The sequence below is a fragment of the Mastigoproctus giganteus genome, chromosome 1, assembly GCF_048544385.1.
Source record: "Mastigoproctus giganteus isolate SK-2022 chromosome 1, ASM4854438v1, whole genome shotgun sequence".
Taxonomy (NCBI): domain Eukaryota; kingdom Metazoa; phylum Arthropoda; class Arachnida; order Uropygi; family Thelyphonidae; genus Mastigoproctus; species Mastigoproctus giganteus.
The window spans coordinates 91,838,564-91,863,740 of NC_143575.1; the positions used below are offsets into that span (position 1 = coordinate 91,838,564).

At 35.0% G+C, this 25,177-nt stretch overlaps 1 protein-coding gene across 10 annotated transcripts in view; it reads right to left on the minus strand.

Moving 5' to 3' along the window:
- LOC150090991 (disintegrin and metalloproteinase domain-containing protein 11-like) overlaps positions 1 to 25,177 on the minus strand; it is a 1,161,948-nt gene that overhangs the window by 433,352 nt on the left and 703,419 nt on the right. The gene's annotated exons all lie outside the window — the stretch shown is intronic.

Genomic DNA, 25,177 nt, shown 5'->3' on the forward strand with positions numbered 1-25,177 from the left:
ATTTTTCCATTCATGGAAAAAAAATAAGTATTAGATAATAAGATAATATATAGGATTCCTATGTTTTAAACTTGTGATTATTTTATGAGTTGCAGATAATATCAAATACTATTTTCAAATGAATTCTTAAATACTTTTAAAAGCAGTCATTATGAATTAGTAATTATTTTGCTGTTTAAATTACAGAAAACTTTTCTAATGGTAAATTTTTAAATGAAATCTTATATTATTACTGATTCTTTATTCAGGTAGCCTAATAATAAAAATCATATAGTGGCAATTTCATTTCTTTTCTTTTAACAAATGGTTATATTCATTTTAATTGTCTTACTTTTTTATTGCACTATACTCTTTCCAAACATTTAATGTCTGATCGCTGACTTGATTTTTATTTTAGATTACAAAGCTTAAATTTATTAGTTTTAAATTTATTTAAATTTATTAGTTTCTTCTAAATTGAGTTACAGCTGGAAGAAGTCAGTAAAGTATGCATCCCAATATGAGTAAAATTTAAAATATTAAGTATATATGTACATAGAAACTAATAAAAACTTGGTTACATTTTCTGATATCATTCTAGTATTTTCATATAGTATATAATCAACTAACATATACGAAAAAAACAAAAATTAAAAAGGCTTTAATTCAAATGAGATTTTATATCATCGGAAAAGAAAGCTATCACAAAAAGATGGACTAAGCAATGATCAAGTGAAGAAGAGGAAAGATAATACACTGTTTCACTAATCAGTTTAAAAGTAAATAAAAAAATACTCTTGTACACAGCAACAATACAAATTATCAAGTAATACTCAAGTAAATCAATTTCTGTAAGGAAAATTGGAAAAGGGCAATCAGAAATAAATATGTAATATTTATACTGATAGATATACTGTATACACTGGATTGAGGTGATGATTTAGTGCCAAGGCAACTCTAGATTTAAGGCATCACAATGTATTCAACCCACACATGTTCTAAGGAAGGTCTGTCTGTAGTTTAAAAAATCCTTGAAGAAGCCCAACATCCCTCAGCTTAAGTATGGATGGCCGAATCATGCTTGAAAAAGGTAAGTCCCACCCATTACAGATGGAATTTAAATCCCAATTTTAAAAAAAAAAGGAAATAAATAAATATCAAGTATCAATCCTAGACTCAATGAAATATACTTCTATTTAAAACCTTCTCAATCCACTTACTCTTTCTAACAAAATCTCAATGCTTAGTTTCCTTAAGCACCACTCATCTACTTTTATAATTACTTGTTCTATGATTCTTTCCATTTTGATAGCTATTTTAATATTCCTTATCAGAGACCTCTTACCTCTTTTGGTTCAAATTCTTTTTACTACATATTATGAATTTTTTTTGCTACTTCTATATCTCTCCTTACTCTACAGAACTTTTACACTTTTTTTCTTTAAAACTCTACTTTCCCAAGTCATCTTTTTACAGTTCTACTGATCAAATGGGATGGATGTTGGGGGTATTTAGTACAAATTGTTAAATCTGCCTACTAGAAGGCAACAAGAAATATTAGGCAATGGTTCAGTTGTTTTTATATAACATGTTTTCTGATAACTGTTATATGCTAAATATAAAACTAAAAATGATATTAATTTTTGTCCATGAAGGATTTTCCTGCAAATAGCTATGTAATTTTATATAAAATTTATAAAACCCATATAGGACCTTGTAAGTTATATATGTTAATATTTTTATGCCTTTTCCTTACTATGATATTGATTGTGATTTTTCTTTTAATACATTCTGGACTTCTAATAACATGACAACAACAGAATGCCTAAATAATCCTGACTATATATATGTGGTAGCTATCTATCCTGAAGAAATAGAGGCAGAACATCACAGAATTTGCCCTTAAGACAAATTTGAAATACCATATGCAATTAAAATGAATAATAAATATGCTTCTGGTGCAATAGCTCATTCCAGTCATTGAAAGAAACAAATAAAAATTTAATTCTGTGAAAAAAAGTTGAGTATAATGAGCATAAGTTTCTAAGCCTATCCAACACTGTTATCACAACCCCACATGAGTGATTCGCTGAAGCAATTTTTAAAGGCAACTGATTAGCATGGAGACTACTTCAAAGTCAGTGGTGTAACTAGGGCGAGGCAGGTGGGGCACATGCCCTGGGTGGCAGATTTGGGAGGTGCCATTTTTATGGTTAAAAAATGCAAAAATTCCAATTCCATGTGTTCAAGGGGCCCCATTTTTTTATTTTCCCTGGGCGCCATCATCCCTAGTGACGCCTCTCTGTTCAAAGTACTACTGGAGAAAATTCCCTTACTCATCTAAATGTCAAAGAATATTAAAAGAGTCTTTGTGGGATCTAAGATTAGGAAGTTTACACTGAATGAATGGTTTGAAAGAACAATGAATCAATTTGAAAGAAAAGAACAGCATAGATTCAAAAATGCTATTCGGAACTTCTTAGGGAACAAGAATCCAAATTTCAAAAGTTCAGTTACAGTGTGAAAGTAAAGGTTCACATTTTAAGTCTCACATGCACTACTTTCCTGTAAATCTCAATAGTGTAGGTAAAAAAAAAAGGAAAAAAACAAAAGATTTTATTAGGTACCAAGACAACAGAGAAGAGATATCAAGGAAAGCAAAATGTTAACCCAAAATGTTGCTGATTACAATGGGTGAAAATAGAGAACAGATAAATAGAGAACAATATATTTCACAAGCGATCTTGTGAAATATATCAAAATAAAACACTTAGATTTAATCATATTTGACTCATGAAAATTGGTACTAACTCTCTTCTTTTAAATGAAAAATGATCTTAACCTGGAACCAGTTACATGGGATCGATTCGACCCTCACAATATTTGAGTTTGTGCTTTATCTACTCTGTCCACACAATGGGAACTCCTAATAGCTGTTGTAAATGTTTTCTTTGCATTCTCAGCAGAAAATTCCAGAAATGTCTGTTAATTATCAAACGATTAGAAATAATTCATTATTAAATTAAACTAATTATATGCACATGCTGATTGACATTATGTCAATGTTGAATTATTGATAGCATGCTTTCTTTACTGCTGTGCACTTTCCACCAACCTGTAATGCTCTCTGGCTTTGTGACAGCAATACATCATCTGGAATCAAACTGTTAACAAGTGCACTTCACATTTCATGCAGTGAATGCTCCTGCTAGTGTCAAGCTTATGTCTAATCAAAGTGTTCATTGAAGGACATGGTTTTTAAATTTTCATTTTCTCACCAACAGGTCTAAAGAGAGTTTTAATTTTCAAAAAATAATTTAAAATGTGCTTTAAGTTTTTATGTTTAAAAAAAAATAAACAATTTTGAATTAGTTTTTGCTGCTGTTTCAAACATTTGCATGCACTGATGGATTTTCTGAAATGTGTTACTGATTAATTAAAATAAATCACTAATCACAGTTTAGAAGTATTTCAAAATCCAAAACTGTAATATAATAAATATAATCAAGTAGAGAAAGCTGTATTTTCCATTTTCAATTAGAGGGGAAAATCCTAATGTGATGGAATGAATGTATTATTTTTGAAATTAGCAATGCAGAATTATGAAAAGTTATGAACTGGAATTAACTTTTTACCACCCCTTTTTTTTTCAGATTTGCACTTTGGTTAGTTCAGTTTCAAAGGGAGAAGCTCTCCAACTTGTGTTGTAACCTATCTACAGAGGAACAAAACATCTTTAACTCTGGTGTCTCAACTATCCACAGAGGAAGAAAGCATCTCCAAATTATAGCCTGAGTTAACCATAGCAGTAGACAGCAACTCTATATTGTGGCCTGAGCTATCCAGAGGAACCCCTTACCCTACTTTTGGATTATAATAATGCCGTATGCCAAGTTTTTCATCAATTAGAATACTGTTTTAAATTTCCTTACCCTAAAGATGTGTTAATTACATCACCAAAGTTATGGGAATGGAAATTACACAGTGCCCACTACACTCTTAACTGAATCCTTTATCTAAGCCCTGGTTTTCGAACTAATTGTGCTGAGGTCATTCATGATAAGAAGAAGGCATACTGCAACTGACTAGAATAAGAATTGCCAGTTTCATTTTTTGCCTACACGGTTTCATTTTTTGCCTGAAACACTGATCATGCACTTTCAGTGTTGTTAACTTTTAAATGTTTACAGTGTTATACTTAAAATTAGCAGAAAATGGTGCAATTTAAAGCAGATATACTAAATTTGATAAAATTTCAATGAAAAACTACAAATTACACAAATATTTGAAGTGTTGCCATTTAACAGATCATGTGTTCTTCACAAGGTTCAATACAATAATCTAAATTATATATTGTATTTCTTCTAGTAATTCTAAGCTGCTTTGCACACTCACACATGCACTAGTGACTGTAATACTACAATTTTGTTGGAATCTGACTGTTACATTGCTGTTAAAGAGAATGATAACCTAACAGCATCCAACTTTTCATCTAAGCCCTGCAGTAATGATCTTTACAATTTTCTTATAATACTGAACATACCTCATGCGCAATGCCTTTTTTTTTTTTTTTTTTTTTTTTTTTGTTGGAAAGAGTCATAAGAATCTTGAGCAATGAAACAACAGCAAAGTTTCAGCCTTGTGTCATTTGACATTTCAACAACACTAAAAAAAAAAAAAAAAGTACATTTTATATACTCTCTTCTTGTTTTTAACAGGAAGTTAAAAACAAGACGAGAGTATATAAAATATGTCTGCAGAAATTCTGTCAGAATACAGAAATCTGCCTAGATCATGATTCTATTAGTCTTTTCATTTCTGAATGAAAATTTTCTCACATCCATCTGATTTCCAAGGAGATAAATGTAGCTTATAATTAGTATTAGGAACATGATGCAAAGTGTAACAAAGTTTATATATATTAAAAAAAAAAAAAAAAAAACACTGTATGTTCATTCTTTTTTGAATAATTTGTTTAAACCTTCTCTAAAGTTATTTAAACTATATTTCCACAATGCTAAGTGGGATTTTATTCTAACAATCCATTACTTTCTGGCTGAATGCAAATTTCCTCACAGCCATCCTTCAAACTTTTTTTACATATATAAATTAAAATAAAAAAAAAAAAAAAATGGAATCTGATTGTTGTCCTATTGCAACTACTTTCTAAATTAATGGAGAAATCCATTAATTATTGTCACCTAACAAACTAACCCACAAAGTCAACCACAGGAGGAGATATTCTGGCTTATTTCAATGATTTTGGATAATTTCTATGTAAAAGTCTAGTGCTCAAGCAGGTGCACTATGCATTTCAAAGTATGATCAAATTTAGCATTACACCCATCTAACAAGCTTATATCATATAGTCTACAATCTTTTTTTTTACAAATGAGCAGCAGCCAGTTTGTTTAGGCCAACAATTGTGCATGATATTAGATAACTCTCAAACTTGAAACTTCTCAATCAATACCAATATAACACCTCAAGTTCTGTTCTTTCTTTTGTATATTAATAAACCACTTCTAATATTTAAAACCTAAATAAATCTTCACTCTGAGCTGGCATATGTAGATGGCTTCAGATTTCACTGGGTCTTGTGCAATCTAATGCTAATGCAAATAAGAAAGGCACCTGGGTGGATGGGATCTATCCATTTATATTAAAGGAGGTGACAAAGGAAGTAAGCAAACCCTTAGTCATAATTATGAGCGCATCCTTGGACTCAGGGGAGGTCCCTATGGACTAGAGATGCACAAATGTATCTCCAATTCACAGAGGGGAATCAAAGGGTGACACGAATAATTACAGACCTGTTAGTTTAACTTCTGTTCCAGGGAAATTAATGGAGGCACTGGTTAAAGAAACACTGCAGGATCATATAGACAAGACTGCAGTAATAATTCAGACACAGCATGGGTTTTTTAAGGGGAAGTCTTGTCTGACCAATTTGATTGGATACTATGACGTGGTCACAAAGGAGCTGAATGCAAAAAATAATTTTGATATCAAATACTTGGATTTCAGGAGAGCTTTTGATACTGTTGCACATGTAAGACTACTGTACAAATTGAAGCAGTATGGCCATAAGGGCAAGTTGCTACAATGGATAAAAGGATAGTTGAGTGGTAGACGACAGAGAGTAGTAATCAATGGACGCAGCTCTTCGTGGACTAATGTTATCAGTGTTGTCCCTGAGGGTTCAGTGTTGGACCCATTGTTGTTTTGTATATTTATCAATGATATTGACGAAGGTATATCAAGCTAAAGTCAAAGTTTGCAGATGATACAAAGGTTGGCAGAGTTGTTAATAACAGTAATGACATTATGCTGCTGCAACAGGATCTGGAAAAGTTGAGCAGATGGGCTGAGAAGTGCAACTGAAGCTTAACATTGACAAATGCAAAGTACTGCTTATGGGTACCAGTAACCCCAGAGTAACATACCAACTGGGTGGTGTTACACTCAGGTTAGTGGAGAATGAAAGAGACCTGGTGGTAATTGTGCAGTTAGATATGAAGTTTTCTGAGCAGTGCAGACAGGCTGGCAGAGTCATGGGGTTTTGTCAATGATATACAGGAATTTTTGTGAGAAACGATAAGGAGGTGATTATCCCTTTGTATAAGGCAATGGTCAGCTCACACCTTCAGTACTGCATACAGGTCTGAAAGCCTCATTTTAGGAAGGATGTAGATTTGCTTGAGTGTGTACAGAGAAGGGCAACAAGATTGGTGAGGGGAATAAAGGAATCCTCTTACCAAGAGAGGCTTAAGTTCTGCAAATTGCAGCATCTGGAAACTAGGCACCTGCGAGGTGATCTGATTGAGGTGTATAAGGCCTTGAATGGATCGAGTAGGCTCAATGCTGATAGGATTCTTCCTCTTGCTCCAATTACAAACCTGAGGGGGCATAACCTGAATTTGAGGAAACACAGTTGTTGAATAGATGTGCAGAAATTTGCCTTTAGCCAGCTGGTAGTTGATTGCTGGAACAAACTTCCATCTGTCGTTGTGGAAGTTGATAGCTTAAATAAATTCAAGGCAGAACTAGACAAGCATTTGCAATGAATGGATGGGTGAAATGGGAAGAGTTTATTTATTTATTTTTTTTTTTTTTGGCTAATGCTGTATAAACTTGCTTTCTGGCATCATATGCCTCTACTAATGATAATGCTAATCAAATTTACATTTGGCAACTTATTTTCACTAAATCTTGAAGACAACTGTAGCAAATAATTCCATACTTACTGCAGCCTGTAAGTATTAGTAATATTCTCTATTCTATGAAACACCTCTGACTCCATATGGCCATTCCAGAGTATAAAACAAAAACTTAAACTGGTTAAAATAAGTTGTAATATTCTTAAAAATGTTAAATGCTCAAAACATCTGCACTGTATGGCCTAAAAATATGCTCACTAGTAAAATAGGATTTTCTCCCTTAACTCTTGAAAATTCTCAAAAAATGAATAATCTCGATTCAAGGTTATATGTGATACTTTAATGGTCAACTTCACCAATGTTACAATAGTCTTTTAACAATTTTCCTTTTTTTTTTGGTTAAACTTTCTTCATTTGTTAGTGTTTTTAAGAAATCATGTCACAGTTAGAGACAAGCAGAATATCTCTTTCATAAATTGTCAAGCAAGTAAGATCAAGACAAGTAGAGTACCTCAAAAATTCTTTACCAGACAGGACTCAAACATCTTCATTCCAGCCCTGCATCACTAGTTATAGTGACCTAAACACTAAAGCACATAAGTATTAGCTTTGAAGAATTGTTCTAAGTTATTTTCACTTGAAGAATGTATCTTACTGGATGGCGTCAAATAAATGGCCACTTATTGCTGGCACCTCAATACAGTGCTGATCTCACTTACAGCCTTGATAACGTTTTTTATTGCATGATATTTTTATTTATGTTATGTTCAACAAATTATAATAAATAGTAATGCACAAAGAGTATAATCAAATAAAATATGTATTAATACAAATGTTTAAAAATAGAAAGGATTAATTTAGAATCTCAACCCTGCAATAAGTATAGGCTGAGATTTAAAATATCATACATCAAATTATGTCTAACCCTTTCTACAGGGAGTTTCCTGGATATATCCTGATCCAGAGCAGTGAGAGGTATACAAGCAGTGAGCTCCCAATGGAGTGAGTTTCTTCAAATTCAATTTGGAAATTTAGTAAAAAAAAATTAACCTTTGTACATATATTGGGATCCAAATTAAAATTCTTATTTTAACTTGTTATATTAGAGTAAAATATTATATTATTTTACTCTAATATAACTTATATTAGAGTAAAATAATATAATATTAGAGTAAAATTAATTTTACTCTAATTTGTAAAAAACAGTTACTCATTTTTGATGTACTGCAATCTTCTGCATCTATTTATGTATCACTTGATTAATTTCATCAACTTCTGAATTTCAACTGCAAAGAACTGCATTTTTGCAAGCCAAAGCTGGAAAATAGAGGCTGACAGGCATGACTTTCTTTTCTAATTTTAAGATCTATTTTTCTCTTAAAACTCCATTAAACATCTATTAGAACTCTGCTGTTAGTTGGAAACATAAATAAGAGATAGCAGCAAGTACCATAAAATTTCAAAATAATCTGTATGTTAATAGATGCATAATTTGAAACTTAATAGAAAGCACCTTGAAAAATGTATATATACATTAGTATTGGCCACATAGTGCAAGAAAGCCACAGGTGCTTTCTTTGACAACCAAAAAAGCAAGGAAAAAAAAAACAATAAAACAATATATATATATATATATTTTTTTTTTAATAATGCAAAAAATAAAACAAAATAATAACTAAATAAATTAAAACTGTAAAGATGTAGTAACTACACTTCTGTCCTTTTACCATATATCTTTACAGTTTTCATTTATTTGGTACTATCATTATTATTTTCTTTTTGAAATATATATTCCAGCAAAATTATTGTCTGCAGCTTAGCACATGGTATTTCATTACTGCTTTCATGTCTGTTTACTCAGTCATCATACACAAGCTTGTACGCTACCTATGGGTTTCCTTCCTCATGTAGGTAACTACCCAGATGACCTCTGAATTTCCTCAGGCTGTTGGCCTCAACAACTAATGAAGGTAACTTATTCCAATAATTAACAGTTCACTGGCTAAGAGGAAACTCTCTATAATCCAATCTGAACCTCTTTCCCCATAATTTATATTTGTGGCCCCTAGTTCTGGAATTATTTATAACAGTGAAATTTCACCAACACTCATTTTATTATCCTTTTTCAAAGCCAAATAGACATCAATCAGATCACACTCTAAGGTGCATGGTTGCTAACCTCTGTACCCCAGATATTCAATGTCTTACCTTATATGGTTGCCCGTTCAGAGTTTCACCAAGTGGGCAGTACTACTGGTGGACCCTGTCAAGAAGCTCTTTGGATCCTGTCAAGAAGCTCAGTGTCCTTTTTATGTGTGGTTTCCATACTTGGACAGAGTATTCCAACTCTAATCTTTAACAATTGCTGTATATATAATGGGATTATGACCTCCCTATCTCTACAAGCAAATGATCGAAAAATCATCACTAGGAAATCATGGACCTTCCATGTTGCCTAAGTACATTGCTTTGAGAATCTCATGTCCACCCGTACTGCAACTCTAAAACCTTTTTCTTCCTCTACTGTTTTTAATTCAACCTCACCAAGGGCATAAGCTATTCTGGAGTAGCTATTCCCCATGTGTATTCTAGAGTTGCTGTTCCCTTTTGGCTACATCGAAACACAGTTGCCACTTTGTAATTGGGGTCATTCCTGTAATTTTTGTGATGAACACAATAAACAATATAAATCAGAGCTTTGTGGTGACAAATTGGACTTGTAAATATTGTGATTCACAAAATATCTATTTGATAAAGAAAACCTTTAGATAGAGGGATAAAATATCGGTCTAAAATCATCCTGGCTACCCAAATAATTTACTAGGAACCTCCCTGTTCTGTATTGCAGTTTAAGCTTGAAAGATGACAAAAAAAAAAAAATAAATAAATAAACAAGTAAAGTTATCCAGACACCCATAGAAACCTAATATGGGCAATTCATTGTCCTACCCACTGCTGGTGGCCATCTGGAGGTTCCCCCCTCCCACATTTTTCAGTTGCTTCCACTATTAAAAAAATCATTCCTTTCACTCATAAATCAGAATGACTTGTGACAATTGAGATAATTAAAAGAGGGAGCTACTGATCAGTTCATATATAAACAGAAACCAAACAAGCTTATGAATTTTAGTAATATGCCAAACATACCACCCTTTAACATATTGGCATATTCACATGAGTTCTGACAAACTTTTTAGGTGTATTTGCATATATATATATGTATATGCAAGAATAATTCATGACTCCCAGTGACTGAATTTTCATGAAATTTTATATTTGGGACATTTAAAAATATTCGTTGAACCATTCCAAATTTCATGAAAATCGGAAAAATATAAATTTGGCAATTATTATTTCTTGTTCCACAAAATTTGTATGTAAAAAAAGAAATTATTGGATTAAATGTACTTTTAATGCTGTATTGCTAGTTTTAAACAGTCTGTGCATGCTTAGCATCTATTTTCTCTCTCTCTCTCTCCCCCTCTCTCTCTCTCTCTCTCTCTATATATATATATTTAAATAATGTTGGAAAAGAAGTATTACTTAATAAAAATAAAAAAGAGGGTACAGCACACATCAGCGATTCCCTGACCATTATTGGCCTTGTAGTCCTCTGTTGAGATGGGGCATAATGGTCAATCTATTTTTTCTATTTTTGTTTTGTTTTGTTTTATTGTGAATGGTTTAAATCTCTGTTTGGTGATATTTCACATAAATATAAATTTGGACCTGGTGCCCATCAGAGGGGACACCGCTAAATTTCTATTTAATTGGCTTTAAATTTCAATGAATTATTATTCGTATAATTAGATTTTCTAAATTAATTTAGAGTTTCTGTTGCAATATATTTTTATTCTTGTTATCTTTCTCTTCCCTCCCTGTTAGATTTCAGTCTAGGTTTAATTTTGTTTTTTCGCTCTTGTCTTGCTGTACTGCTGGCATTATTTTATTATTTTAAACCTTATTCTAATTTATGACTATATATATATATATATATATATATATATATATATATATAGAGAGAGAGAGAGAGAGAGAGACAGAAAGAAAAAGATAGTGAAAAGAATCGGAAAAAAATTGAGATTAAATCTTAGTAATTATAAGGAGATAATTATATTTACTTTTCACTTCTATTAATCACAGAGAAAGGAAAAAAAGTTAATTTAATTTAAGAAAAAATTAATGATGTTTGAAATGTGATACACTGTGAATGTTAATTAACTTTGTTTCTTTATTTTAGCAATCCTTTTGTGCTCTTTACTTACACTCTTCAACCGTATGTAACCCATCAAAAATTATTTCCCTATTTCTCTATTAACCCACTAGCAAGCAAAACGTAAAGGGCTTCTGATTGTAATCGATTTGTTCTTTTGCTGTCAACAGCACTCTTTCCATCAACTGTCACCTACAATACCTTTCAAGAAGAGTTTTTTCTTGGTTTCTCAATTGAAAATTTGAGATCTCTCTACTTAAAAGGATTACAATAACCCCACACAACTATGAGTTTTAGTGTGACTATTAGTGAATAAAAAAAATCATAAAGAAATTCCTGAAGCAATCTTCAAGAAAACATGAAGCACAGCATTAGTAGAGGCATACAATGATAACCTAACAGCAAAGCAAGCTTATGCAGCATCAGCCCAAAAAAAAAAAAAAAAACCCTCCCATTTCACCTCTCCATTCGTTCCAAATGCCTGTCCAGCTAAGCCTTAAATTTATTTAGGCTATCAACTTCCACAACAAAAGATGGAAGTCTGTTTCATGAATCAACCACCCGGTAGCTAAAGGCAAATTTCCACACATCTATTCTAAAACTGTCTTTCCTCAATTGAATCTATGCCCCCTCAGGTTCTTAATCTGAGCAAGAAGAAGAATCCCATCAGCATTCAGCTTGCTCAACCCATTCAGGGCCTTATACACCTCAATCAGATCACCTTACTGGAGCCTACTCTCCTGGCACTGCAAATTGCAGAACTTAAGCCTTTCTTGGTAAGAGCACCCATGTGTTCCCCTCAACAATCTTGTTGCCCTTCTTTGTACTCGTTCTAGCAACTCTACATTCTTCCTAAAATGAGGCCTCCAGACCTGTACAGAGTACTCTAGGTGTAGCCTGGTCATTGCCTTGTACAATGGGATAATCACCTCCCTGTCCCTGCTAGCAAAATTCTTATATATCATTGACAAGACTCCATGACCTGCCCTGGCAGCCCATCTGCACTGCTCAGCAAACTTCATATTTGACAGCACAATTACCCCCAGATCTTTTTCACTTTCCACTTCCCTGAGTGTAGTACCACATAGATGGTATGTTTCTCTTGGGTTATTGCTACCCACATGTAGTACTTTGTATTTGTCAATGTTAAACTTCAGTTGATACTTCTCAGCCCATTTGCACAACTTGTCTAGATCCAGTTGAAGTAGCATACTGTCTTTACTGTCACTAACACCCCTGCCAACCATTGTATCATCTGAAAACTTGGACATCAATCCTGCTATACCTATGTCAATATCATTGATGAATACACAAAACAACAATGGGCCCAGCACTGAACCCTGGGGAATTCTGCTAATAATATTTGTCCAAGAAGAGCAGTATCCATTGATTACCACTCTCTTTCTTCTCCCACTCAACCATTGCTTTATCTATTGCAGCAACTTACCCTTAATACCATACCTCTCCAATTTTTACAGTAATCTTCCATGTGCAATAGTATCAAAAGCTTTCCAAAAAATCCAAGTGTATGATATCAAAATTATTTTTATTTTTGACATTCAGTTCCTTTTTTGACCACATCATAATATCCAATCAAATTGGTCAGACAAGACCTCCCTTTAACAAACCCATGTTGTGTCTTAACTATTACTGCAGTCTTGTCTAGATGATCCTGCAATGCTTCTTTAAATAGTGACTCCATTATTTTCCCCGGAACACAATTTAAACTAACAGGTCTATAGTTAATTGTGTCACCTTTTGAACCCCCTTTGTGAATTGTTGATATATTTGCACATCTCCAGTCCATGGGGGGCCTCCCCTGAGTCCAAGGAAGCTCTCATAATTATGGCTAAGCATTTGCTTACTTCTTTTGTTGCCTCCTTTAATGGATAGATCTGTCCACCCCAGGTGCCTTCCTTATGTTCAACTTCAACAATTTCTCCTCCACTTTGCTCTCAGTTGATAAACTTCTGGCATTTCCCTCATTGAATAACTCCTCATGTTTGAATGTAGATGCAAAATACTCATTCATTTTATCAGCTACCTGAGCATGATTCATGAATAGTCAACCCATCTATGTTAAGTGGTCCAATCTGATTCATCCCTTTCCTTCTAGAGTTTACATAAGTAAAGAACTCTTTGCTGTTTTTATTTGCATCCTTTGCCAAAGATTTCTTATAATCTGCCTTTGCCTGCCTAACCTTCTTTGTGACTTGATTACAGACAAGCTTATATCTGCCATAGGCTTCTGTGTCACCTAATAATTTATATACATCCCATACATTTTTCTTCTCTGCCACAAGTCTCATTAATTCATCTGACATCCATTTAGGCCTGAACCTTGAACAGTATTTCTTAGATGGAATGAAAAGTCTAGTTGTCTCCAAGATTAAGTCCATGAAGGTTTCCCATTTAGAATTCAACATTGGTAACATCATCAGTTGCTCCCACTGTACAGAATTTAAAAACTATCTGAGACCCCTGTAGTCACCTTTATGAAAGTAAAAGCTCTTCCCTTTAGCTTTGATGGTACTTACATCTTTAAGTAATTCTCATATCAGTACATTGTGATCACTGTCACCCAGTGATTCCTTTATCTGCAAATTTTTAATGCATGATGTTGTTGTTATTTGGTTTTTAGGAGCATTAGCAACTAAGGCCATATTGCTCCGGGGATATGCGGTGGTCATTCCCTGACCTTTCCGCATCCTCCGTATTCGGTGGTCACGGGCTCGAACCCCGGTCTAATCAAGAAGTGTGTGCTCCTACCCACTTGGCTACGGAGGTGCCCTTAATGCATGAATAATCACTGCCGATAATCAGATCAAGAGTATTACTCCCTCTGGTTGCCTCTCGAACATGCGGCTGTAGAAAACAGTCATCCAATTAATGCAAAAAAGTCTTGCTAGTGTGTGAGTGACCAACCCACAAGTTTCAGTCAATATCTGGAAAGTTAAAATCCCCCATTACAAGACATTCTGATTTACTGGCCCACTCTATTTCTCTGCACAACTGCTCATTATACTCATCAGATTCGTTAGGTCTATAACACACACCTACTCTCATTTTTCCTTTCCCAGTGCTTATGTCACACCAAACAGACTCAACCTTGCATTGTCCACCAACATCAATTGGATGCACTTCCTTAGACTTTGTGTTTTTTAACTAACAGCATAACCCCTCCTCCCTTCCTGTCCTGTCTATCCTTTCTGTACGCATTGTACTCCCCAAATTCCAATTCTGCATCCTTTATATCTCAATGGCATCATGTCTCTGATATCCCAACAATATTTACCTTTGATGTCTTGAGTAGCACTTCAAGCTCATCAAATTTATTAACTATACTCCTAGCATTGGTGTACATGCAAGTATACATGCACCTGTTTCTACTCTTAGTTAACCTAAGCCCATGTATTTATTTGTTTTACTATGATTCCTAGAAATCTCAATTGCCTTGCTTTCCATGCTGCTGCTCATTCCAATAGAAGCAGTGCAAGAACCACTTTCACCTCTGCCAGTGGCTACTGTTAATCTATTAGTCCTTGAATCCGCCCAAACTAGCAGTTTTCCGACCCACCTAACACTGCCTCAATAGCATCAGCAAATATTCTTGCACCCTTTCTATTTAAGCGTACCCCATCCCTGTAGGAGCAGTCTCTCCTGTCAACAAGCACAGACCAGGCTGAAAAAAACATTCTAGCCCTTGAGCCTTGCACAATCTCTCCAGGACCAAACTGATCGACAAAGCTCTCATCATATACTTCCTCCTATCCTGTCTGGGCAGAATTGCAGACCTTTTCACATTCAACCCTAACTCGTGACTTTTTTTCAACATTGACATGTATTTGTTGAGTGAATCTGCAGATCTCTGACTCTTGATGTCATTACTTCCAACGTGTACAACAATATCACCTTTTGTTCCCTTAACAGATGATATCTACTGTACATCATCAACTTTTGCCCCTGGCAGACATACCTTGGTCCTGTTCCACCTACCTTTCTTTGCATATACCCCATCTCCCTGACAATACTGTCACCAACAATAACCAATTACTTTGGGACCAGCGCATTCTGCCTTGAAGATTGTCTCTGTGTTACCTGATGCACAGGAGTCAGCACTGCCATTAAGCTGGGCAGCTGAGAGCTTGATAGGCCCACTCATATTAATTTCTTTGAGGTTCCTTCGAGGTGACCCTACACCTCAAGCTCCCATAGACGCCCATCAGAATGCTGAGTTGGTGCCTAATTTCTTGACACTCTAGGCATCTAGCGCACACACACACACACACACACACACACACACACACACACACACACACACACACACACACACACACACACACACACACACACACACAAAGACATCCTCTTGGCTAGATCATATCCTGTTTTAGAAGGTTCAGCAAAACATTTCACATTTCACACATTTTTTTGAGACTGTGATGCATTGGAGAATCGCCCCTTCGTTTCTCCCCCCGAGTCACAGCTCTCTCTCTCTCTCTCTCTCTCTCTCTCTAGGGCGCCTCCATAGCCAGGTGGGCAGGAGCAGCAGTGCGTAGCACACACTTCTTGATTAGACTGGGATTCGAGCCCATGACCACCAAATACAGACGATGCAGAAAGGTCAGGGAATGACCACCGCATATCCCCGGAGCAATATGGCCTTAGTTGCTAATGCTCCTAAAAAAAAAACAAAACAAATAACAATAGTTGCTAATGCTTCTAAAAACCAAATAACAACAACAACAACAGCACCCTCGCTAGTCTGTGATCTTTGCTTCGCAGCTCTACTCTGGGTCATGATTTCTGTTTAAATACAGTTTAATTAACAATGGAATTTAATAAGATTAATATATGTTTTTGATTAACTGATAATACAATACTAAGCTAACAGATTCCTAATACAGTGCTTTGTATTAAGTTATCTAGTTTTACTTTATACCTTACACTATGAGTTCAAGATATATACTTTGCACTATTTCTTATCGATTACAATATCATAATATTGGCAGCTTTCATATTTGATTGTGACATTCTTGTTTATTTTGGTCCTGGGATTGTTTTTTCTACCATTGCATTGACTGTCATTTAGTTTCTGGGTCATACTGTAACAGTCTACTTTCATTGCAAGTAATAAGAGTAGCCAGAAATTCTGGATCTTCTGCAATTTTTTTCAAAACATTAACAAACTTGGTGTATTCTCATTCTTTGATCTTCATTCAAAATTTCTGACATCATCTTGGCACAGACTTTTCTCATGCCTAAATTTTCAGTTAAAATTTTTCCGTTTGTCTGTCCATATTAAGTGTAGATGCATCCATTATAATATTTAAACAATGATAATTTCTAATCAATTTCCTTAGCTGGTGCATATTTTCATTAGTTTTCGTGGATACCAGACAGATTGGTCATTCATCGTCTTGAAAAATCTTTTATACTTTTCAAACACTTGACACAGTATCGTCTCCATAAACTTGATGTAACAACTCATAATTTTCAGTTGGTGTTTTCTTTAGTTTTGTTAAAAATTTTAGGTTGATTCATTGTTTGACTCTTTCGCCTGTCATTTTTCTGTCAAAGCACAAAAACACAAGGTAATGAAAACTGGTCTCATTGTAAAGCAAATGAGCAAGTTGGAATGTGACTTGGCAGACAACTAGGGGAAAGGTTCATGGTCAATTGCTGTGCCTTTAGTAACCATTAGTATTAATACTGGCAAACGATGCAAAAAAGCAAGCTTATACAGCATCAGCAAAAAATAAAAAACCTACACAGTTTACCCATCCATACCTTCCAAGAATTTGTCTAGTTCTTCCATGAATTTATTCAATCCATCCACTTCCACAACAACAAAAGGAACAATGATCAACCACCTGCTGCTGCTGCTGAAGGCAAATTTCTGCACAGCTGCAACCATCCTTCCTCAACTTGAATTTATGCTTCCTCATGTGTGTAGTCTCAGCAGGTGGAACAGTTCCATTACCATTCAGCTTACTCAATCCATTCAAAGACTTAAACACCCCGATCAGATCTTTTTGCAGGTGCCTAGCCTGCACTCATTGCAATTTGCAGAATTAAAGCTTTTCTTGGTAAGAGTATCCTTTTGTTCCTTTCACCAATCTCGATGCCCTTCTCTGCACCCATTCCAGCAGATCTACATCCTTCTGAAAATGAGGCCTTCAGACCTGTATGCAATACTCAAGATGTGGCTTGACCACTGCTTATACAATGAGATAATAACTTCCTTATCCCTGCTAGCAAAATTGCTGTATATCCTTGACAAAACCACATGAGCTGTCCTGGCAGCCTGTCTTCACTGTTCACAGAACTTCATATCTGACTGGACAACTGTCCCCAGGTCCTTTTCATTTTCCACCACCCCGAGTGTAGTGCCACACAGTTGGTATGTTACACTGAAATTACTGCTACCCATTTGCAGTGCCATGCATTTGTCAATGTTAAACTTCAGTTGCCATTTCTCAGCCCATCTGCCTAATTTTTATAGATCTTGTTACAGACAGGTGGTGCTTGGTGGCTGCACACACAATATTATTATTGAATAGGAAGAAAAAATGAATCAGATCACATCTTTGTGCACTACACATGGGAGAGTCTTAGATAACCCAGATGATGTTGCTGATGAACTGAAAAGGTATTATGCATTGGTCTACATTGAAGAAAGCCCCTTTATGCTGGTGAGTAACTGTGCAATTCAAGCTGAGTAATATGAATTTAGTGATTTAGAAATTACAGATGATTCTTTATCAGAAAAACTTTTGAGCCAAAGACAAATAAGGCTCCTGGAGTTGATGATACATACCTGGTAATTTTGAGAGAGGTGGCCAGAGAGTGTATTGAACCATTGAGGTTAATTATGAGAGTATCTCTGGACTCAGGAGAGATTCCTTTGAACTGGAGAAGTACAAACATATCACCAATACAAAGGCAGTCCTAAGAGTGAAGTCACTAGCTATAGACAGAGCCGAACCAAGATATTTCTGCACCCGGGGAAGAAAGGTTTTTGGCACCCTCTTACTAAGGATATATATATTTCTTGCCTTATTGTTCTTCTGTTTTTAGCATCCCTTAAAGAATGCCATTCCAGGCAAAAGCCCTACTAGCCTGTACCTTAATCTGGCACTGGCTTACAGACTGGTAAGTCTGACTTCAGTATTAGGGAAAATCATAGAGGCAATGATCAAGAATGTAAGCCAGGTACATGACAGCAATGGCATTCTGAATTATAGACAACATGGTTTTGTTAAGGGAAAAATCACATTTAACTAAACTGGTAAGCTATTTTGACTATTACCAATGAGCTAAATGTAGGGAACAATTTCAACATAGTTCATTTGGATTTTAGCAAGTCATTGGACTCGGTCTCTCACGAGAGGCTTATGTAACCTTCCAGGTTATACATTAACCTCATGAGGGACTGGGTTGGGATTACTGGAAAGATTCCAAGATGGAATCAGGGTGGTTGCAGGACGGAAGGCAGAGGGTTGTGATTAATGGATATTTTTCAGAGTGGTGTAAAGTGAGGTCCCCGAAGGATCAGCTCTTGGACCACTACTGTTTCTGATTTTCATAAATGACGTTGACAAAGGGTGTAATGTCAAAATTTGCAGACAATGTAAAGATTGTGGAAGTTGTTAATGATCATTGCCAAGCAGTACTCCTGCGGAATTACTTGAATAGGCTTCAAGAACAGTCAGAACAGTGGTAGCTGTGATTTAATGTAGTAATATGCAGGTCTTGTGCTTGGGAAATAACAACCCAGAAATAACTTATTTATTGGTGGAGTTGAATTAAAAATAGTAGATGAAGAAAGGGATCTAGAGCAGAAATGAAGTTTTCTGAGAAGTGTAAACAGGCAGCCAGAAAAGCCTATGGTGTCATTTCAATGATTTATCAAACAATATCTTGTAGAGATAGGGAGATCATAACCCCATTGTACAAGGCAATTGTATGACTGCATTTGGAAAACTGTCTCCAAGTATAGAGACCTCATCTGAAAAAAGATGAACTTTTTGAAAGGGTCTAAAGAAGGGAAATTTGTATGGCGAGATTAGAAAAAGGGTGGCCATTAGAGCTTGGCAACCAGGCACCTTGGAGGAGGCTTGATTGAAGTTTATAAAGCTCTGAGAGGTGTTAGTAAAATGAATGAAGGAAGGTGGAATTTTCACTGTTATAAAGAATTCCAGAATTCTTTATAACAGTGAAAAGGACCATAAATTCAAATTACAAGCGAAGAGGTTTAGACCAGATTGCAGGAAGTTTTCTTTTAGGCATAAGTTGTTGATTACTAGAACAAGTCCTCTGCAGGTAGCTGAAGCTGACAGTTTGAAGAAATTTAAAGTTTAAGTGGATAGTTATCTATGTGAGGAGGGAAGGATATGATTTGTATTTTCTTATCTACTTTTTTTTTGGCCAATACAGCAAAAGTCTGTGGCTTCCTTGCACTATATGACTAATACTAATACTAGTTCTTATTTTCAAGCAGTCTTTACTTACACTTATGTGAGCAAGTTTTTGTTATTTTTCTAAAAAGCAATTTCTACATTTTTGTCTCCCTCAGCCTGTTCTCCTACTTTCTTTAACTTTACATTTATGATTCTGTTTGTGGCTATGTTGAAGCTCCATTTATAATGACCTGCATGTATGTATTAACATTTATGGCTCTAATCCATTGTGGGTGCTTAGCACAACCTTGAGATAGTCAGTATTTTATGACTTTCCCTTAAAAATTCTGGCTAAGGTAAAGAACGCCTGCATGAGAACGACGAGAAACGTCAGATAACTTACACAGAAAATTAGTTTCCCGACGCCGGACTCTAGCGCTGCTTGCTCGGTAAACAGACAGTAGGTGTTATCAGTCTAGAGCAGAAATCGAGAAGGATATATTGATTGACAGGTAGGCGTGGCAAAAGATGAAATCATTGGTGGTGGGCACGACAGACGACAAGCTACTGTGTAGTCATTGGTTGGCATTATGATGTGTATTTACCAGTAAAGAACGGTGCATAATAGTTTTGTAATGAACGGTGAACAGGTAATAGTAGCAATGAATCTTTTAAGGTGCTGATTGACATTATGATACGTGTGTATCTGCATGAGTGTCCTTAAAAATAAAAGTACAGTAATAAAAAATTAATATTTTGGTAATAAATAATTTATGTGCTAGTCCACCCATGATTCTAAAGAAAAAAGGTTAGGTTACCTCCTCCATTTCAGGAGGGGTTCAAGCTCCCATGGGATTCAAGTGGAGGTAATCTGACCTTTTTTCACCATTAGGGCATATTATTGAACAAGAAAATAAACATACAGTCATAAAAACTAATGACTGTAAAAAAATAAAAACTATTTTTTTATGAACGTATTTCTAAATATGACTGATTCTAAAGAAAAAAGGTTAGGTTACCCCCTCCACTTCGGGAGGGGTTCAAGCTCCCGTGGGATTTAAGTTGAGATAACCTGACCTTTTTTCACCATTACGAAATACTGTAATGGTGAAAAAAGGTTAGAGCATGTGCGATTAGGACAAGTTACCATTAGTGCTGCTAAAGTGATACTAAACTGATGTTATCATGTGTTGTGTTCACACACCAATCAGCACATCGTTTTCCACACCTACCTGTCAATCAATATATCGTTCTCGACTTTGCTCCAGACTGATAACACCTACCATCTGTTTACCGAGTGAGCAGCGCTAGAGTGCCGTATCGGGAAACTAATTTTCCAAGTAAGTTATCGGACGTTTCTCGTCGTTCTCGTGCAGGCTTTCATTACCTTCGCCAAAATTCTTAGTGATTGCTGAATACAGGGTGGAGAGCAAGTGTTTTCATTGTTTTATATGGTACTGTTGGCCTTAATATTTAATATTAACAATGAAAAGTTACCTGATAACTTCTTGCAGATGAGCATTTCTCCTTCAGATAGCTTGCTGAATTCGAACACGAAAGCATGTGAAATATCTTTTTATTTTGACTATGATACACTTACATTTTGATGTTGAATATGGAGCATTGAATAACCCAGTTGGGTATTTCATGCTCTCTCTCTCTCTCTCGCACGCACGCACACACACACACACACACACACACGCACGCACGCACGCAACTGTCATTTGTATGACTTGTGTTGTCTTTTGCATCACTTTCTAAATACCAGCAATGTCTTTATTTTTAGTTTAAAATATGGGATGTAAACACACATTCTTCATAGGTAAATGCACTAAAAGATTATTTGTAAGTGTAACAAGGAATGCTTTTATATTATGTAAAAGAACTTTACATTCAAGATTTTTCAGTTTTCTCATTTCCTTTCTTGTAAGAAAACCAATAACCATTTACTCCCATGAAACATGGTTGGAAGAAGCACATACAGTATAAATATTAAAACTTCAAAGTTATTATCCAACATATCTGGCACCAAATTGAGTAACAAGTCTTCTTATGAGCTATAAAAATTGGATTCTGATATCAATTATGCATTGCACTACAGTAACCACCTATTCACTGAGTACTTATTTAACATGGTATAACAACTTCTTTTAGCTCCAGAAGAGTAATTACTGCTTTCAAACCTCTTTTTTTGAATTTATTGTCCTCAAGATCTTCTATTAACAAAATAAAAACTATCTTCATTCCTGCACCAAAAGTATTATGCATAACATGTAAGTTACACATACCAACTTTTATAAGAATTTCACAGTAATTTTCTTTTAGTTTACTATCTATATCTTTCAGCGTTTTAATATTTACAGTTACCTCATTCATATGATTGGCATTATATCAGTGGTTTCAACCTTTTTTTAATAACGGTACCCCTAAGTAATTTATTTTGTTACCCTAACACAGCCCATGTATTTACTTGTTCCACTATGACTCCCAGCAGTCCTGGACATTCCCATTTCCTTGCTTTCCAGGCTGCTGTTCAATTGCATTTCAATAGAAGTAGTGCAAGAATCACTTTTACCTCTGCCAGCGGTAAAAGTGAAATCCTGCTCAGGTAGCTAACAAACTAAATGAATATTTTGCATTGACATTCACACGAGCAGTTATTCAAGGAGGGGAATGCCAGAGGTGTATTCAACTCTGGCAGTAAGCTAGATAATCGTGTAATAACTGAGAGTAAAGTGGAGGAGAAATTGTTGAAGATAAACACAAGAAAGGCATCTGGGGTGGATGGAATCTATTCAGTTATATTAAAGGAGGCAGCAAAGGAAGTAAGCAAACCCTTAGCCATAATTATGAGAGCTTCCCTGGACTCAGGGGAGGTAACCATGGACTGGAGATGTGCAAATGTGACCCCAATCCACAAAGGAAGATCAAAGGGAGACAGGTAATTACAGACCTGTTAGTAGAATCGCCTGAGAGGGCATAAATTCAAATTGAGGAAAGACGGTTGTAGGATAGATGTGCAGAAGTTTGCCTTTAGCCAGTGGGTGGTTGATTGCTGGAACAAACTTCCATCTGTCATTGTAGAAGTTGATAGCTTAAATAGATCGAAAGCAGAACTTGACAAACGTTTGGAGCGAGTGGTGGGTGAAATAAGGGTTTTTTTTTTTTTTTTTTGGCTGATGCTATATAAGCTTGCTTTCTTGCATCATGTGCCTTTGCTAATGCTAATTTTATTTTGCGGCACACCTACTCAATTTTCTGCCTGCTAGATCCGATTCTCTCTCTCTGTATATATATCTGTATACAGAGAGAGAGAGAATATTATATAATATATATAATATTATATATAATATTAAAAAATATATATGTTATATGATATTTATTACAATAATATAATTATAAAAATTACATTTCATAATACAAATTATATATATACAGTATATAATTTTGTTCTTTATACAGAGGTACTAAGTAAGCATCAATTATAGATCACCACAAAATTAAAAAGATACTGCACCTTTTTATAATGAAATAAACATATAAATTTAAAAATAATAATTAGTTTAAGTAACTTAAACATAAATTACATGGCACCCCGGTTGAAAACCACTGGCTTATATGAACTAATCATAATCACATGTTAGAAATTAATACTGTTTTTTCACAGGTCCACAAATAGTTTACAAATTAACTTTAAAAAAAATTTATGCTATATATCCAAGTGGAGGGATACTTTAAAAAATTAATTTTCCATTCTCTTCACACTCTCATTCCAGAATCATACATGTGCATATTCAAATGTTTAGTATAAAAATCTGTTGTCACTTCATTAAAAGCAAAGGTTAAAAAAAAAAAAGAGAGAGAGAGAGAGAGAGAGAGAGAGAGAGAGAGAGAGAGAGAAGGAAAAACAGTATTTTTGTTCAATTTATATTCACTTTTTATACACTAATTGAATTGCAATGGCTTAGACCATTGGAAATTTCATAAGATACCGTACTTTTGACAAGTTTCATTTTATGGGCGATTTTATTATCTGGAAACATGCACAAAAACTACTTGTACATATGATAAGAAAGAGTAACCATATTCTTTAACTTCAATAGTAAATATCATTTCTGCTTTTGTAAATTCTTTTGGAGACTGGAGCATATACAAGTTTCACTTTTGAAGAAGTGAATGCAGATACACAAGATTTAATATTACATTTATTCCTTTATGCAGAATGCAACTTTATGGTTTTTTACCAGAAGAATGTTGAAAAATTTGTTTTCCTACCATTCCTAATGTAAAAATTTTCTTGCACAAAGTTCACTTCATTGTATATATTCGCCAGTCTGAATACAACAAATCACCAATATTTATTCCCATTATTATCCTATTCATCAAGCCTTTTCTGAATTTAACCTCTTGCCTCGAGTTTCATTCAGAAACACAAACTACTATTTCATTAAATTTGAGAAATTTAATTTAGAAATTTTTGCAGGATAAATCTCTTTTCTTTAACTGATTCAATTATGATAGCCAAAATTTACATGTTAAAAACATAAATGATCCAATATGAATTAAACTGCACAAAGATTGGACATTTTCTGCACTACAGCACATAATTTTGACAATCCAAATAACAAATTGGATTGTAAAAATAACTGGTTTTATTTGATTTTTGTGGCTATGATTCCACATAGTCACAAAATAAAGAGGCGATTATCCCATTATATAAAACACTGGTTAGGCAACATTTTGAATAATGCATGCAAGCTTGGAGACCAAACTTTAGGAAAGATATAGGTCTGTTGGAAAGGGTAGTACAAATAAGAACAACATAATTAAGGGCAGGAAGGTTCACAATTCTTATCCACAGAGACCTGAGTTTTGTGGGTTACAGTGTTTCGAAACCTGGTATCTGCAGGGTGACCTGATCAAGGTGTGTTTAAAGCAGTGAAAAGTTCAAAGAAGCTATATGCCAAGGAAATTTTTGTTCTTATTCATGTGACATATATAGGTGTTTCAAAAGTGATGGTCAATAATTTAAAGGTGAACTGTACAGACAACAATATGCAAAAAAAGCCTAGTAAACATGGATCCTTAAGTGAATCATTTTCGAGATATTGCACATTTTTAGTTGGGATCCACCACTGACAAGGTGAACCATACAGAGTTGGGATCCACCACTGACAAGGTGAACCATACAGAGTTGGGATCCACCACTGACAAGGTGAACCATACAGAGTTGGGATCCACCACTGATAAGGTGAACCATACAGAGTTGGGATCCACCACTGACAAGGTGAACCATACAGAGTTGGGATCCACCATTGACAAGGTGAACCATACAGAGTTGGGATCCACCACTGACAAGGTGAACCATACAGAGTTGGGATCCACCACTGACAAGGTGAACCATACAGAGTTGGGAACCACCA